Raw genomic sequence first — 13907 nt, 5'->3', positions numbered from 1 at the left:
GGATGAGAGGGCTGTGGGACTCTGGGCTCCAGGAGGTGCATTTCAGGTGTTGAGTGTTGCAGGGTCAGCAGCCTCTTCCCCATCCCCCAGCTGGGATCAAGGCCAGCTCTGATATAGGGCAGCTGTGTAACTGTGGGTCAGGCTGGTGTTAAAAAAAGCTGTGAGAAAGCTTCTTGGGGCCTTTCTCTCTTTAGGAGTCCTACTTAAACTCAGTTCCTGGCTGGAGTTCCACTCTGTGTGTGCCTGTACCTGGCTGTGTGCCTGGACGACCCTGACTGTGGCTTGGCTTCCTGGTCTGAGCTTGGCCCTGCCTCATCGCTGCAGACTTGTCTGGTGAGTGCAGGACTGTGGCTGACCCCAGGTAGTGCCACGGGACCTGCTCAGAAGCTGTGGGACTGTGTTGCTGTGTCCCTGCCTGCCTTGCTCTGCCCCTGGCCTCCCACTTATCTCCCTGGGCAGAGGTCTTGCTGCTCCCAGGTATGTGTTGGGGACTTTTCCCCTCAGTTTGTCAAGAAAAAATTGCTGTCCAGTTGGTCTGAGTGTCTGTGAGAATGAGTGTGTTTGCTTGGGAAGATGGACTTGTGGAAACACGTGAGCGGAATTATTCTGACGTGGTATTTATTTGGTCATTAAATTTGGAAATTAATTGTACTGATCTGTGTTCACAAATGGTGCTTTTTGTCAAAAGAGTAAGTAGTGTATGTTTTGGTGATGTTAAAAATTAAAAAGGCATGTAATTATTGGTTACACTGTAAATTCTACAGACAAGCAGTTCTATCTGTCTTATGATGTAAGAGAAGGAAACTAAATCAGATTTAGTATTTTTTGTTGATTTAGTGAATTGAAAGTCAGAGCTGATAAAGGGACACGGTAAATATTTTTGCTGTGGGTTTCCTAGCTGAGACGTTTTACTCTTCTTAGATTGTTTTCTGTGATGCCCAGAGCAAGTCATCCTCAGCTGTGCGAGTCAATGAGCTAATGTTGCCTGTGCCCATGGGAGGCCTTAACCAGGTTCACGTGTGTGAAGCATCCAATTTTAAGAAGAATAAAAAAATATTAAGATGGCAATCAGAATTTTGTGAAGTCCAAAAATAATTTGTTAAATCATGAGGAATAACATAATGCTTACTGTCCCCTAAAATAAAGCTCATGGCTGCATAGCAGGTAACTAGTTCTTTCATAAGACAGAATTCTGAAATAAAAAGGGTACTTTGAGGGTAAAAACCCTCACACCTTGGGACAAAGCTCTTTCTCTGGCTTGCTGCTTGTGGTAGCTTTGTTGGCAGAGTAGGGTAGAGGAAGAAAAAATTCCCTGCTGTGTGCCAGGCTGAAGCCTGGCAGAGCTGCTCTGTGCTGCCCTGCCTGGAGGGCTGCCTGCTGCCGAGGGGGATGGGGCAGTGTTCTCCTCACCCACAGTCCCGGGTGGAGGGTCCCAGGTCCCACCTCATTTACCAGTTGGCCCTTTCTTGAAGCAAATGCTGCTCCTGCTCTGTGCTTGGCATTCCCCCTTCCCGGCTGGCCCAGAGCCACTCTTGCCCACCTACCCTCCCCTGTTGGAGACCTTTTCTCCAGGACTGCTCTGGTGCTCTCTGATGACTCCTCTGCTCTCTCCCTGCAGCTCTGAGGGTTTGGGTCTGGGACTAAACCGGTGGAGGACTTTGAGAACCTCTGAGGTGCTGCTGTGACACACCACTGGTTGTGGCCATGGGGCCAGCCTGGGTGCAGCCTCTCCCGGCAGTGGCTGGGCCTTTCCTGAGGAAACCCTCTTCCTCTGCAGTTGGGAAGCAGCCAGCATGGAGGGACAACTACAGGAACTAAGGAAATAGCTGCAGTATGCATGGCAATTAATAATAATTGATCTACTGTATTGGTTGTTGCTCTTAATTTTCAGCTTTGACAGGTCGTTATTAAAGGACCAGACATGTTTCAGAAATGGTGAGTGTAAACATTACTTCATCTCTTTGCTATGAGTACCTGGTAGAGTTCTGCTCCCTCTTCTTTTTATTTTTTCTTCTTCCGTAAGAAAAGAGGAATGTTTTCCCTTTGTGAATAGGTGTAAAGTACTAGCTTGTGCCAAGATGCCTGGTATTTGGCCTCCTCACATGCTTGCAGGACATGGACTGCATGTAAAGCAGGAGAAGTGTAGAGGGTTGGAACAATAGATATTGGGGAGTAATTGAAAGATTAGAAAGAAATCTCAGACGTAGCAGGGAGACAAAAATTATAATGAAACTAAAGGGAAGGAATAAGGGCAAAACTTTGCAGGGCAAAAGAAGCATTCCTTTTTTTTTGAGGGACAAACACAGTCATTCAGCTTTTCTTTTTTGCTTGACATTTATGTACTTTTAGCATAACAGGAGCATTGCAGTGCAGTTTTTTGGTAAGAACCTAGGTTAAAATAAAAATCTGTAGTGCTACTGTCCCCTTGTTCAATTCTGCACAGGCAGAGTGACGGAGAGAAAAAGATAATGACACCCAAAATATTTTCCATTCTTCTGTATGAATCTCCTCTCTTCTGCACAAATTATTATTTGAAACCCAGTGAGCTCTTTTCTAAAAAGCTCAGACTTAAGACCAGTTCGAAACTTCACATTAAGCAGCAAAAGTGACCAAAATCTCCTCTTTCTTGCAACTTAGTTGAGTAAATAGGGGTTCCAGTTTGCCTGTTGCCCTGTGATGTGCTGGGTTCCTTGAGCAGGCTGCACAACTGCTGCCTGGCAGGTTGTCAGATTAGCTGGAGCTCAGGCGTTCCACCCTCCTGGGGCAGAAATGGGAGGCAGGAGAAGGTCAGTGCCCTCACTGAGGATCAGAGTAGTTCAAGCCTTGCTCTGGAGTAGCTTGAATCCACCCCCCTTGATTCGTTTGGTGGAAGGGTGCCTGCTTGCCTAAGGAGTCAGAAACAACTGAGCTGATGCTGGCCCCACTGGTTCTTCCTTTCCTGCAGAATATGGTGTGGGTTTGGTTGCATCACTGCTCACAGCCCTGTGGGCCGGGGCTGGACCTTTGTCTCCAAGGCAGAACAGCATGGCCCATTCTGTGCTCGGGGGCTGTCACAGAGGATGAGTGCAGTGCCTGGAGCTCCTGGGGGCTCTCGCTACAGGCTGGGGAAGGCCAACCCAGTGGCTTAAATGGTTAAAATACTCAGAACCTGAAAAAGATTGGAGGTAGGGAATTCATCAATCCACAGAGGAAGCGCTGATGTTAAGGGACCTTTGTCTGCCTCTGACACTACAAAGGTACTTTGAAATAAATTTAGGTGAATTACCATTTCCTAAAGAGAAAAAATTTTCAGAATTCTTAAATTCTGTAATAATTTCTTAATAGGATTTTCCCCCCATAAATGAGCATTAGTAAAACTTCTCAGGAGAATAAATGATCTTCAGAAGTCTATAACTTTAGAAACACAAATTATTGTTTGGAATACCTCAATCTAAAAGATCTCTTTCTACTGTTGAACACTCTATTTCTTCTTAGAAGGAATGTGTAAAAATATGTCATATCAGATTCTGTCACAATGAATAGACTTCACAACTATTTTATTTAAAAATTAGTTCTAATATGAACAAATAAATATACTCCCAATTATGTTTGAACAAGACTTAATGTTTATACTTTATTTTGCATAACAATTCTGGGGCTTCTAAAACCTCAGGAATTTTTTCCAGAGTAACTGTATGTCTAACCTTGGAACCTAAAAGAAATAATTTTTAAGCTACTGTAATGTAACACATGTTGTGCTATACCACTGGCACTTAGTGCTGCATTAGGTTTTTCCTGTAACACAGAAATCCCAAATTTTCACCCAAAACATTTGTAGGAACTTCGAAAATAATTTTTATTTCCTACTGAAAACAACCATCAAGATTTTATTTACAAAATAGAAACTCAGGTTTTATGTAGCTACATTAACAAGTTCAACAAAAATGTTTTAAAAGGAAATTTCTGCCTTGTATGTGGGCTTAAAGAAGACCCCAGGAAGATCTTATTGTGTCCTTGCACTACTTGAAGGGGACTTATAAGAAAGATGGGAACAGACATTTTAGAGGATCTGTAGTGAGTGGACAAGGAATAATTGTTTTAAACTAAAACTTCAGCCTAGATACAAGGCAGAAATTTTTCATGAGGAAGGTGGTGAAACAGCAGAACAGGTTGCCTGGGGAGGGGGTGGATGCCCCATCCCTGGAACCATTCAAGGTCAAGTTGGACAGGGCTCTGAGAAGCCTGAACTCGTTGAAGATGTTCCTGCCTCTTGAAGGACAGTTGGACTCGATGACCTTTAAAGGTGCCTTCCAAACCATCCTGTGATTCTAAGAATTACTTTTGGAAATTGGGATGAGTTTCCCAAAAGATCTTATTTTGTTTATCATATATGAATATTTGGTTGACCAAGGAATCAGCCTTTTGGGGACAGAAAATGAGGACTGGCTGGTCTCCAGGTGTCACTGAGATTTTTTATTTCTTGTTAAAAATCAGTCACTAATGGGATGCAGACCAGGACACACATTCACGCTAATGAAGGTTTATGAGGCTGCTGCTGTTCTCTCATTTCATTAACCCTGCTGGGGGCCAGTCACATGCTCTGAGTCAGGTGAGGCAGGGGCTGAGCACTTGGGCAAAATCCACCCCTCCCAAGGGCAGCAAGGTGGATGAGGAGGGGAACAAAGCATTTTCAGGAAGTGTTTCACCAGCATGGTCCTATTCAGAGCAGCTGCCTGCAGCCTCATGTGCACTGACACACTGCCTGCCCTCCCTGTGCAGGGACGCACCACCAGATTGACATCTGCTGGTGGGAATGTCCTAGCAATAGTTTTTTTGGAAGTCTGCTAATTTGACAGAGATCTCTCATTTTTCAGATGACTCAAAAAAGCCCAGCTTGGTTATGGAGGGCTGATACGGTGTCGGGATGTGGAGGTCACGGCTTGCTGCTTGGATGGAATTCTTTGAAGATATTGCTGCTCAGGAGATGTGACGGACAAACTATAAAGACACAACCTGATGCTTGCCAAAGTGTGTCTGAAAATGGTGTTGTGCTTGATCTGTGTGTCAAGCCTCTGCCCTTCGTAAATGCATCTTTTAAAGCTATATGTGTAACCCTGCATTTACAAAGTACTGCCACAGCCGGTGCTGCGAGCATCATTGATGAGATCTCATAACAATTACTTAAATGGTGTGGCAAGAGCAAGTTTTTTCAGATTAACAGTGACAAATACAGCCAGGAAATTTGGCCTGATAGCAGACTACGAAGTTGCAACAGTAAATAGTCATTTGAAAACTTCACACAGTAGAAATAATTTTAATTCCTTTTCATATTTATATCAACAGTAAAGGAATTCAAGGACAAGAATGAGAGATTAAAATGCTGTTTGGAAGAATGAATGGCCCACTGCATGTTTGAGTAAACAGATCAGCTTCAGGTTGTTTTCAGGAAGACTTGTAACTGGAGAAGCTGTAACGTTCCTCCTCTGTGGAGTCTGTCAGCGACTGCTGCATGGGGCTTCACATTCTGCAAATGCAAAGGGGATCAGGCCCCAGGGGCAGCACCAGCCATGTGTGCTGTCCTTGTTGGAGTCATGCAGACTTGACTGATTTTACCTGGGAGGTTGAGGTGATTCTTTTGCATATGAAGTTCCACCCTTACTGTCACTGAATGCTGAAGGGCAGCCCATTGAGTCCAGGAGGAGGAGGCAACGTCGTGCCTCTGCTTCCCAGAAGACTTGTTTCTAATTTCTCAGCTTCTCACATCTAGAGAAACTGCACCAAGTTTCAGTGCCTGGTGCATAGTAGGTCCTTTGCTCCTTACCAGGAAAAGGGGAAATGTGACCCCCAGTAGCCCTTTGTGCCAGTTTTGGCACTTTGTGAATATAATATTTACTATTAAGATTGTGCTGTTTTAGTCAGATGGCAGATTTGGGGAATACCAGCATGCAGAACAGCTTGTGATCTTAAGATGTCATTGTGTCTGTGATGGAATGAGCTATGGGAAGCCTCCTGTGGGTTCAGGACCTCAAGAGCTCTAGAGGTAGCTATGGAGACTGCTTGGCAGATGGACCCATCAAAATGTGTGTTTTCTCCAGAAAAAAATGTGCAAACCTCTAGGACATGATAATAGGAGAGAGGAAAGAGTTAAATTAACGAAACTGCCTCATCATCATATGTCAGAAGAGAGAAAAAAATGGTGGAGGAAATGAGGATAGGGATTTAAATTTCAGGTTTTCACCTGCCAATTCCATTCATACAGACTAGACACTCCTTTTACAGCTGTGGGTTTGATAAGGTCTAACACAGGTGTTCTGTTGGGTTTTTTTCCATGGCATTAATAAGGTTTTTCCTAAGGAAATCATGCCAGAGACAGGATTTTTGACATTGCTTTATCAGTCCCTGTATAACTTCTGAATTTTGGGCCAACTTCTAACCAAATTTGGTTGCTCTTAAAAGTGATGTGAAAATAGCTGGAGAGAAAGAGGAAAGAACTTTAACTTTTACTGAGGGAGAAACTATATTCATTAGAGAATCCTCTGAGGATTTCAATCTTGGGACATAAAATCTATGTGAAATAGTATTTTATTTTGCTGCTCAAAGAACTATTTGTCTTAACATCTTAACAAGATCTTTTAAAAGTTACATTTAAAGAGAACTCTCTCTCTAATTTTGAGGCTATTAATCCCTTGTGCTACAAATGTTTATGTGCAAGACTAGTCTTGGCAGATCATTAGGCTTTAGAGCTATTCCCCATTAAGCCCGTGTATAAATACTTGCAATATCAGGTCTTTGCTGAAACTAAATAAATGCTAGCAAGAGCTTTTGACTGTGGCTGGAATTAATTGTCTTCAGTGATGGTGTATCATGCTGTCCTGGGTTGCAGTGTATTCTATTACCATCCTCAGGAGCCGTTGAAACCAGGTGGGGCAGTGTTTCCTTGCCTCCTCCCCCCAGACTATCTTTCTGTTAATTGCCCATCATTGTCCTGCCGCCTGACTCAGAGATAACTCCCTCCGGACTATTCTCCTGTTAATGAGCCTAATCAACACTTGGCCTCATGACTCGTTACCCCATTGTGAGATGCTCCGCCCAGAGGGAGGAACCAAGCATCCCATCGTGGATATAATCTGAGGCTGAACACCAGAGACACCGGCTTCCCACTGGATTTCCAGAGGACAGGAGCTACACAGCCACCATTGGACTTCCTGAGGAAGAGCAGACTGTTTTACTACAGGATCACCGCTTCAGAGGACTGCAGCCACCATTCTACCAGACTGCTACCACCACCCTGCCTAACAGGGTGTCAGGTTGTACCTTGACTCTGTCAGTTTGACAGTGTTTTCTTTTACCTTTTTTTTTTCCCCTTTTCTTTAATTTCCATTAAATTGTTATTCTGACTTAGTGCCTCCCACTGGTTTGTTTTCAAACTAGTACACATGCCCTCCAAGCTCTTAATGAAAGGAAAAATGGCAACGTTCAGCTTGCTCACCATACAGAGATCTGAAGTGATATCCTTTGTAAGGAGACTTACTGACCCTCTGCTCCAGCACAGTATAGCTGGGAAAAACAAACTGGGTAAATTAGATAAAGAAATTTGATTTTATGAATTATGGTGGTAGGAAAATGCCTGCAAAGTGCAATTCTGTTTATATAGTTAAAAAATTGATTAATGTTCTATGGCTATTTACACAAGGGAATGGAAGCTGAATCAAATGTTTAAAAAAACCCCAAAAAACAACAGAGTTTCTCTTGATTATTTAGAAAACACGAACAAATACCACACTGATGTCAGACTGGCACTGTTTTTCAAGATTTAAAATTAGCATTGAACAGTCTGTTCTGGGAGCCCATGGTTTTGGTACATTTTTTTTCCACTGCAGTCAGCCTGGATTGACTTGCACTGCTCTCCTTGCTTCAAGTACAGTGGCTGCTCAGTCAGGAATGCAAAACTACAACGAACAACAGGGAGGAGGAATTATTAGGATTGTTTACAAATTTTGATTTGCATGAGGGAGCAGAGATGTTGACAGTTATACTTTGAGAATCAAACTACCACAGCTGGATAAACATGTGCTGGATATCTCAAGGCCTTGCTTTCTCCCACTCCCATGACAGAGAATGAACCAAATGCAAGTCCAACCTAATCTGAAAAATAAAAGAACAGCTTTCAACAAAACCTATTTATCTGTGAGGTCAAAAAGCCTCAGCCTAGTTACACTCCTAGACAGGCTCTTCTTGACAACATGGTCATACTATCTCAGGGGCTGGGAGCTGTAGTGTTACAGACCACCCAGAATTATTGCTCCCACAAGGCAATGATAATGGTGCTGTGATTTCACTGCCTACAGACCTGAACTAACATTTAATAGCTTGGGTAGCCATGGGAAACCTACTGAATTGTTGTGTTTTATGGATCACTTTTCCTGGGTACTTTTTAGGCACTGATAAAACTATGTAGCTTGGAAAAGTAAAGAAGAGTTGTAAGAAAAGAAATGAATAAACAAATTGGTACTGGCTTGCAGGGCTTAAGCAAAAGTAGCTGTGATTAATGTTATTAATGGACAGGTTTCATCTTCTTGGGCTTTGGTGTGTTTGACACACCAGAATTCTGTCAAACTCCTTAGAAGTAGAATACCTGATGGTTTTTAAGGTAAAAATAAAACAGTGTATTCTCTGGAATGAAAATGTGAATGAATCCCAAATGCAAAGGGCTCTCAGTTTTCTCAATCTGTAGACAAACCTTCTGGGGCTTTTGGGTGCACCAGCAATGTAAGTATGAGTGCAGGCTACAGGAAATAAGCGCTTGTCAAAGCTGTGCTAACCTTGTGTTGAGAGAAGTTTGTAGAAATAAATTTCCGTAAATCTATTCCTATTGGTGAATGATCTTCAAGTTGATGGACCATTCCCTATGTAGGTCTGTTTGAAAGAAAACAGCAAAAACAAAATAAACACAAACACAAACCCCAAACAAACTTAAGAATGTTTTTGTAGAGGTTGGGTTCCTCTGAAGTCAAAAGAAATTCTGCCATAGGTTTAAATGGGAGCAGATTTGACTTAAGAAAGGAGCAGTTTTCATGGGAAAATATTTGTACACATGGAGATCTGTTTGGGTAAGAGCTGATTTATATGTTCAAGTGTCTGTTTGCATAAAGAAGTTTATTTGGGCCCAGCTGTTCATAAATACTGCAAGGTGCATGTAAGACTCCTTTTCTCTATTACTGTTTGAAAAAGTCTGTTACCATCCAGCTGGAGCTGCAAAGTAATATGATCTCTTTTGTCTTTTGCTTCTTGCCCTCCAAGCTCCTTCACATCCCAAATCCAATGAGATACCTATCAATTATGGGAGCTATCATGTTGATTTCCAGGTAAATCTTTCATATCTACAAATAGCTTTTTGTTACAGTCATGCAGGCATGAGTTATGTTACCTAGTAGGTTGAGATGAATCTTTTTATATCATGTTCCATTCTGGGTAATTAATAGCACATACTTCAATCAACATTCTTTCTCTTTTTGTGGGTTGTTATGTTGGGTTTTGGGTATTTAGATGGTTATGGTTGATGTTTGGGATTTTTTTTTTTTAGTGCATTAGGACATAGTGACTCATATCTGTATGTTTGTGGTGGGTTTTGAGTGAGTGTTTTGTTTGTTTCATTGGACACATTTTCAATTCTGAATACTGAAGTCACGTCTAGCACCAAACGGGAATGGTGCCATCATTGTCTTCCCAAGAAGCTCCCAGATTTTTGACTGCAATTCTACTCTCTGAATTGCAGTTTAATATAAGCACAAACACTGCCATAAATATCAGATTGAACTGAATTCCCAGTGGGTCCTCCATGGCCACACCTGGTGTTATGATCCCCAGTGTGTGAGCACTTCCTTTAAAATCTGCTTTCCAGTGATGATTAGCTCTGGTGTCGGGGAAAGCACACATGGAGGAGGAAGAGGAGGCAGGAAGTGCTCTGATGTTTCCCTCCCAGCTCCTTCAAGTGACTTTGATCCCAAACAGTCTCAGAATTCAAAGCCTTTCATAATCCTCAGTGGTTGTAAAGATGAGTATTGGACATCATAGTTTGTTTTTAGTTTTTAGTTTGTTTTTAGTTTTGTTTTTAGTTTGAACTAATCTCTTAGAAAAAGAGAATGTTAGCTGCAGATTGTCAATAATGCTTCTATATGGCTAGAAATGTTTAATTTTCATTGCAGTCTGTGATCTACTTTGAATGCTGCAGCTCTTGTTTACTATTTTCTTATGTATAAACCTTGTCATGGATACAGAGATTTCTGTGTGATTTTCTCTTTTGAATATATCTTATTAGTCATAGATTTCTTTGGGGTTGGGGTTTTTTCCCTCCTTGTTTTGTAAACCACAGAGAAATATCCCACTCCTTGTGTTGTTGTTAAGTTCTTGAGCAGCATGCCAGAAGAATGTGGTGTCATAGAAACATCTCTTCCCATCGGAGCAGATAGATTCCACAGCCAGAAGTGTGTGGGTTTGGTGTGCTGTTCTCGGCAGCCTGACTCATGTAGCCCAGGAACAGGGCTCCTCTGCAGCATTGATCTGGCAGTGTGTGGCCCTCATAATATCTATACAAATTGGAATAAACTTTGGTGTTCTTCCAAAGATGGATGGTTTGGGCTGTGATGCACTCCTTGGTATGATCTTCAGAGAGAACTGTAAAGTCTTTCCCTGTTTCTTTTTCTGGATGAAGAAGTCTTGCTGTTGAAAGACCCAGATACTTGGTCTTGTTTGAAAATTGGTCCAAGTGCTTTCATTTGAGACAGTGCAGGATGGGATATGTGGCATCGGCCCCCCACTGATGTGATCCCCCGGTATCAGACAGGGCATTGTCTCCAGTTCCTGTTCTTTGTCACCTTCCTCATCTCAGCCAAGTCCTGGGTGAAGTGTCCTGCTCTGCTCTCCTGGGCACAGCCACTGGCTGGAGGCACTCGAAACATCCCCTGTTTCCTCTGAACCCTTTAGGTCTAACCTCACCACAGCTGAGTCTCCCTGTGCAATTTGGGAATGCCCAGTACAGCTGAATCCAGCAAACCACCTGTGAATTATTCTCTGTGTGTTGTATTATCTCTTTTGATGGGTTGCTTGGAAAGCCTTAAGAAGAAGCTTGTATGTTTTCCAGCTATCTGGTATTGCCCTGGATGTGGGTATTCTCTTCTAAGGGGAGAGACTGATCTTCCCATGCTCCAAAAGACCAAGAAAATGTTCCTGTCTGAGATCTCCTAGTAATCTGAGCGCAGCTTTTGCTCAGAGAGTGGAGTATTAAAAATACTCCAAGATGTGAGAGGAATTAAATCATTACTGTGAAAAGAATCCCTTTTTGTTTGCTCTGGATAAGCCTAGGTTTTATTACCTTTTCCCCCTGATTTTGGAATGCGGCAAAACTGGTAGAAAAGGCAGTTGTTCCATGGGAAATACCCATTTTGAACTTGCAAAAAGATGTTCATTTGTGATCCTAGGAAAGTCTTTGATAAATTCAGTCAATTTTTAAAAAGATTACTGTATTCTTATTGCACTGACTGACAGCTATATTTGATGTTTTCAAAGACACTCTATTGCTTTGTTGAAAGCTCAAAGTCTGTTTTTCACTTGGGAGTTACTCATGGGTAAAGTTCTCTACTGAGAGAAGAATCATGTGTGTGCCTTGAACATCATCAAGGAATCAGCTGCATCTTTCTCCGTTGCACATGAAGGTTTCCCACCCCTGGAAGAGCAGCTTATATGCCTCACATCCCGAAGCTGTACAAACACAATGTGTTCAAGTTTGGGGTTTGTTTATTTGTTTGGTTGTTTTTTTTCCAATGGGGATGATAGAGCCCTTCATTACAATTATCTGCTCCTGTTGATTTCCCACTTGTCAAAGCAGCCCCTGGCTCTTACCTTGGAGATGAATCTCAGCCCTGTGGCAGCAGAAACTAAAGAGTTTGAAGGGGCAGAGGGAATCTCTGTGCAATCATTGCAAACAATGTAATGCTGGGCAAGAAACACTGATGTGTGACAGCACATGGCAATGCAGCAGACACGTGTGGTGTCCTCTGCTTTTTGAGAAGCATCAGTTTGTGTCCAAGGAAGAGAATATACTGCCCTGCTCAGGTATTCAAGTATTCAAGGATAACAAAGTCCTAACCATAGGTCCACAGGGGATATTGTACTTCTACCAGACATCCAAACATGGACATTGGCCTTTTTTAATGTTCTGGAAGTTGAGTTTTGATTTCAATAATATATTGGATATTAAATTAAGCCACAGTGTAACTGTAATTTACATGAAGGACTTACTTAAAGAAAAGGAATAGGTGCATCTAATCCTCTGAATAATTTTAGTGTTTTTCCCTCTGAAAACCAGGTTTGGCCTTGGGAAGGAGATCTATTTTTATCTTCAGAAATCTGCTATTTATCTTGTAACCATAAGAGATGCAAGCATGGATCTCAGTCGACTTTCAAGTCACATGAAAGTGTCCAAAATATTTGCAGTGAAATGTTCTGCTAGGAAACAGCTTTCAAAATTTCATCTAATGATGGAAAACAATCTGTCTTGCCAAAAGTTTCCCTACATGTCTAACAAGATTTTAGTTTAAAAAGTCTATTGCCTACACAATAGCAGAACAGCTGCATTTGGAATGCAAGGTGTTTTCAGATTTTGCCGTGTGGGAAACCTGTATTCAAACACTCCTGCAGTTAATGTAACTGTTTGTTATGCTTCTCTGTTTGCCAAATGTAATATTTTTTCTCTACTAGTATTCGTCTGTTGGTGGTTTCATTGTTTCTTCTCAGTTATATCAATACCTGAGAAATGGCCACATACACATGAAATTTGAAATTTAGTTTTGATGCAAGATAGTAACATCATCTTCAGAATATTTTTGAAAGCATGGAGGGGTGGGGGTGCATGTGTGTTTATCAGCTTTTTAAACACAATGTGATTTTTTTCTCCTGAATAAAAGTATAAATTGTACTAAATACATGGTGGGTCTGTGTCAGGCACTGTCTCTCAAGTGCAAGGAATACACTTGCCAGGAATTCACTGATCCAAAGGTTACTGCTAGTTAATTTTAATAAACATGGTAAAAGGCTCTTCCTGACTTTAATATTTTTGCCCCAGTTTTTCTTGCACATGTGGATTTTATCCAGTGATTCTTCATGACCAGCAACACAGAAATTTTCTGGTCTCCTAAGTATTACAAATATTCTATCTGTGCTTTTGTATCCAAGACAATAACTTTTCACACAGCACAATTCAAAGTGATGCGACCACAGGGAATAAGGAGAGGAGATAAATGCTAAGATTAGAGATCGTCAGACTATTTGGGGCTGAAAAAAATGTAATTGAAATGCATCACTTTACTGGAGCATCTCTGGGACCAGGAAATGGAGGAGGAAACATTGGGAGAAGAAAGATTGCTTACACTTGGGATATGGGAAAACAAATGCCTGCTATGTTTGAGATAAAGCAGATTTTCAGTCCAGGTCCCTGAAATATGGCAAGAGAAATCTTGAATACGGGGATCCCACATCCCAGTGAAGTTCCCAGCATGTTCTCTTGTGGTTTTGATGGCCATTTCTGTTCATTGAGAGGAATTGTGCCAAAATATCCATGTTTCTTTTCCTATGCAGTGTGGTACCATGGAAAAAGAAAAAAAGAGTGCATGATACAGATCTTTCTGGTTACCACAGAAGATTCCCCTTGTCCTTGATCTATCTGTTCCAGTGAGGATTGAGTCAAGCTACTAATTAGGTCTGGAGCTGGCTTGTTCTTTGAGTGTGATTTCTGTGGGAGATAACAGTGCTCAGCTGCTCTTTGGGACCCTCTGGCTGGAGTCACCTTGGTCATCCCTCTCTGTACCAGTGCATTTCTCTCCCGCAAGCCTTGTGTTCCTCACAGGCTCCACCACTGGAAATGTTAAAAAAGA

General features: G+C 41.9%; 1 long non-coding RNA gene across 3 annotated transcripts in view; it reads left to right on the top strand.

The window, feature by feature from the left end:
• The first annotated feature begins 225 nt into the window (after positions 1 to 225).
• The window catches only part of LOC121664393, a 51169-nt gene continuing 37487 nt past the window's right edge, over positions 226 to 13907 (top strand). Inside the window, exons 1-3 of one of the 3 annotated variants that reach the window (XR_006016000.1) lie at positions 226 to 477; positions 922 to 1935; positions 9280 to 9344. This is a non-coding gene — a long non-coding RNA (uncharacterized LOC121664393). The remainder of the gene's footprint in view (positions 478 to 921; positions 1936 to 9279; positions 9345 to 13907) is intronic. The other 2 variants (XR_006015999.1, XR_006015997.1) reach the window with 2 other exon arrangements.

Source organism: Corvus kubaryi, unplaced genomic scaffold (genome assembly GCF_017639235.1).
Source record: "Corvus kubaryi isolate FWS band 111438036 unplaced genomic scaffold, C.kubaryi_AGA036_p1.0 37300, whole genome shotgun sequence".
NCBI classification, from domain to species: Eukaryota; Metazoa; Chordata; class Aves; order Passeriformes; family Corvidae; genus Corvus; species Corvus kubaryi.
This window is presented reverse-complemented; position numbering and strand designations above follow the sequence as displayed.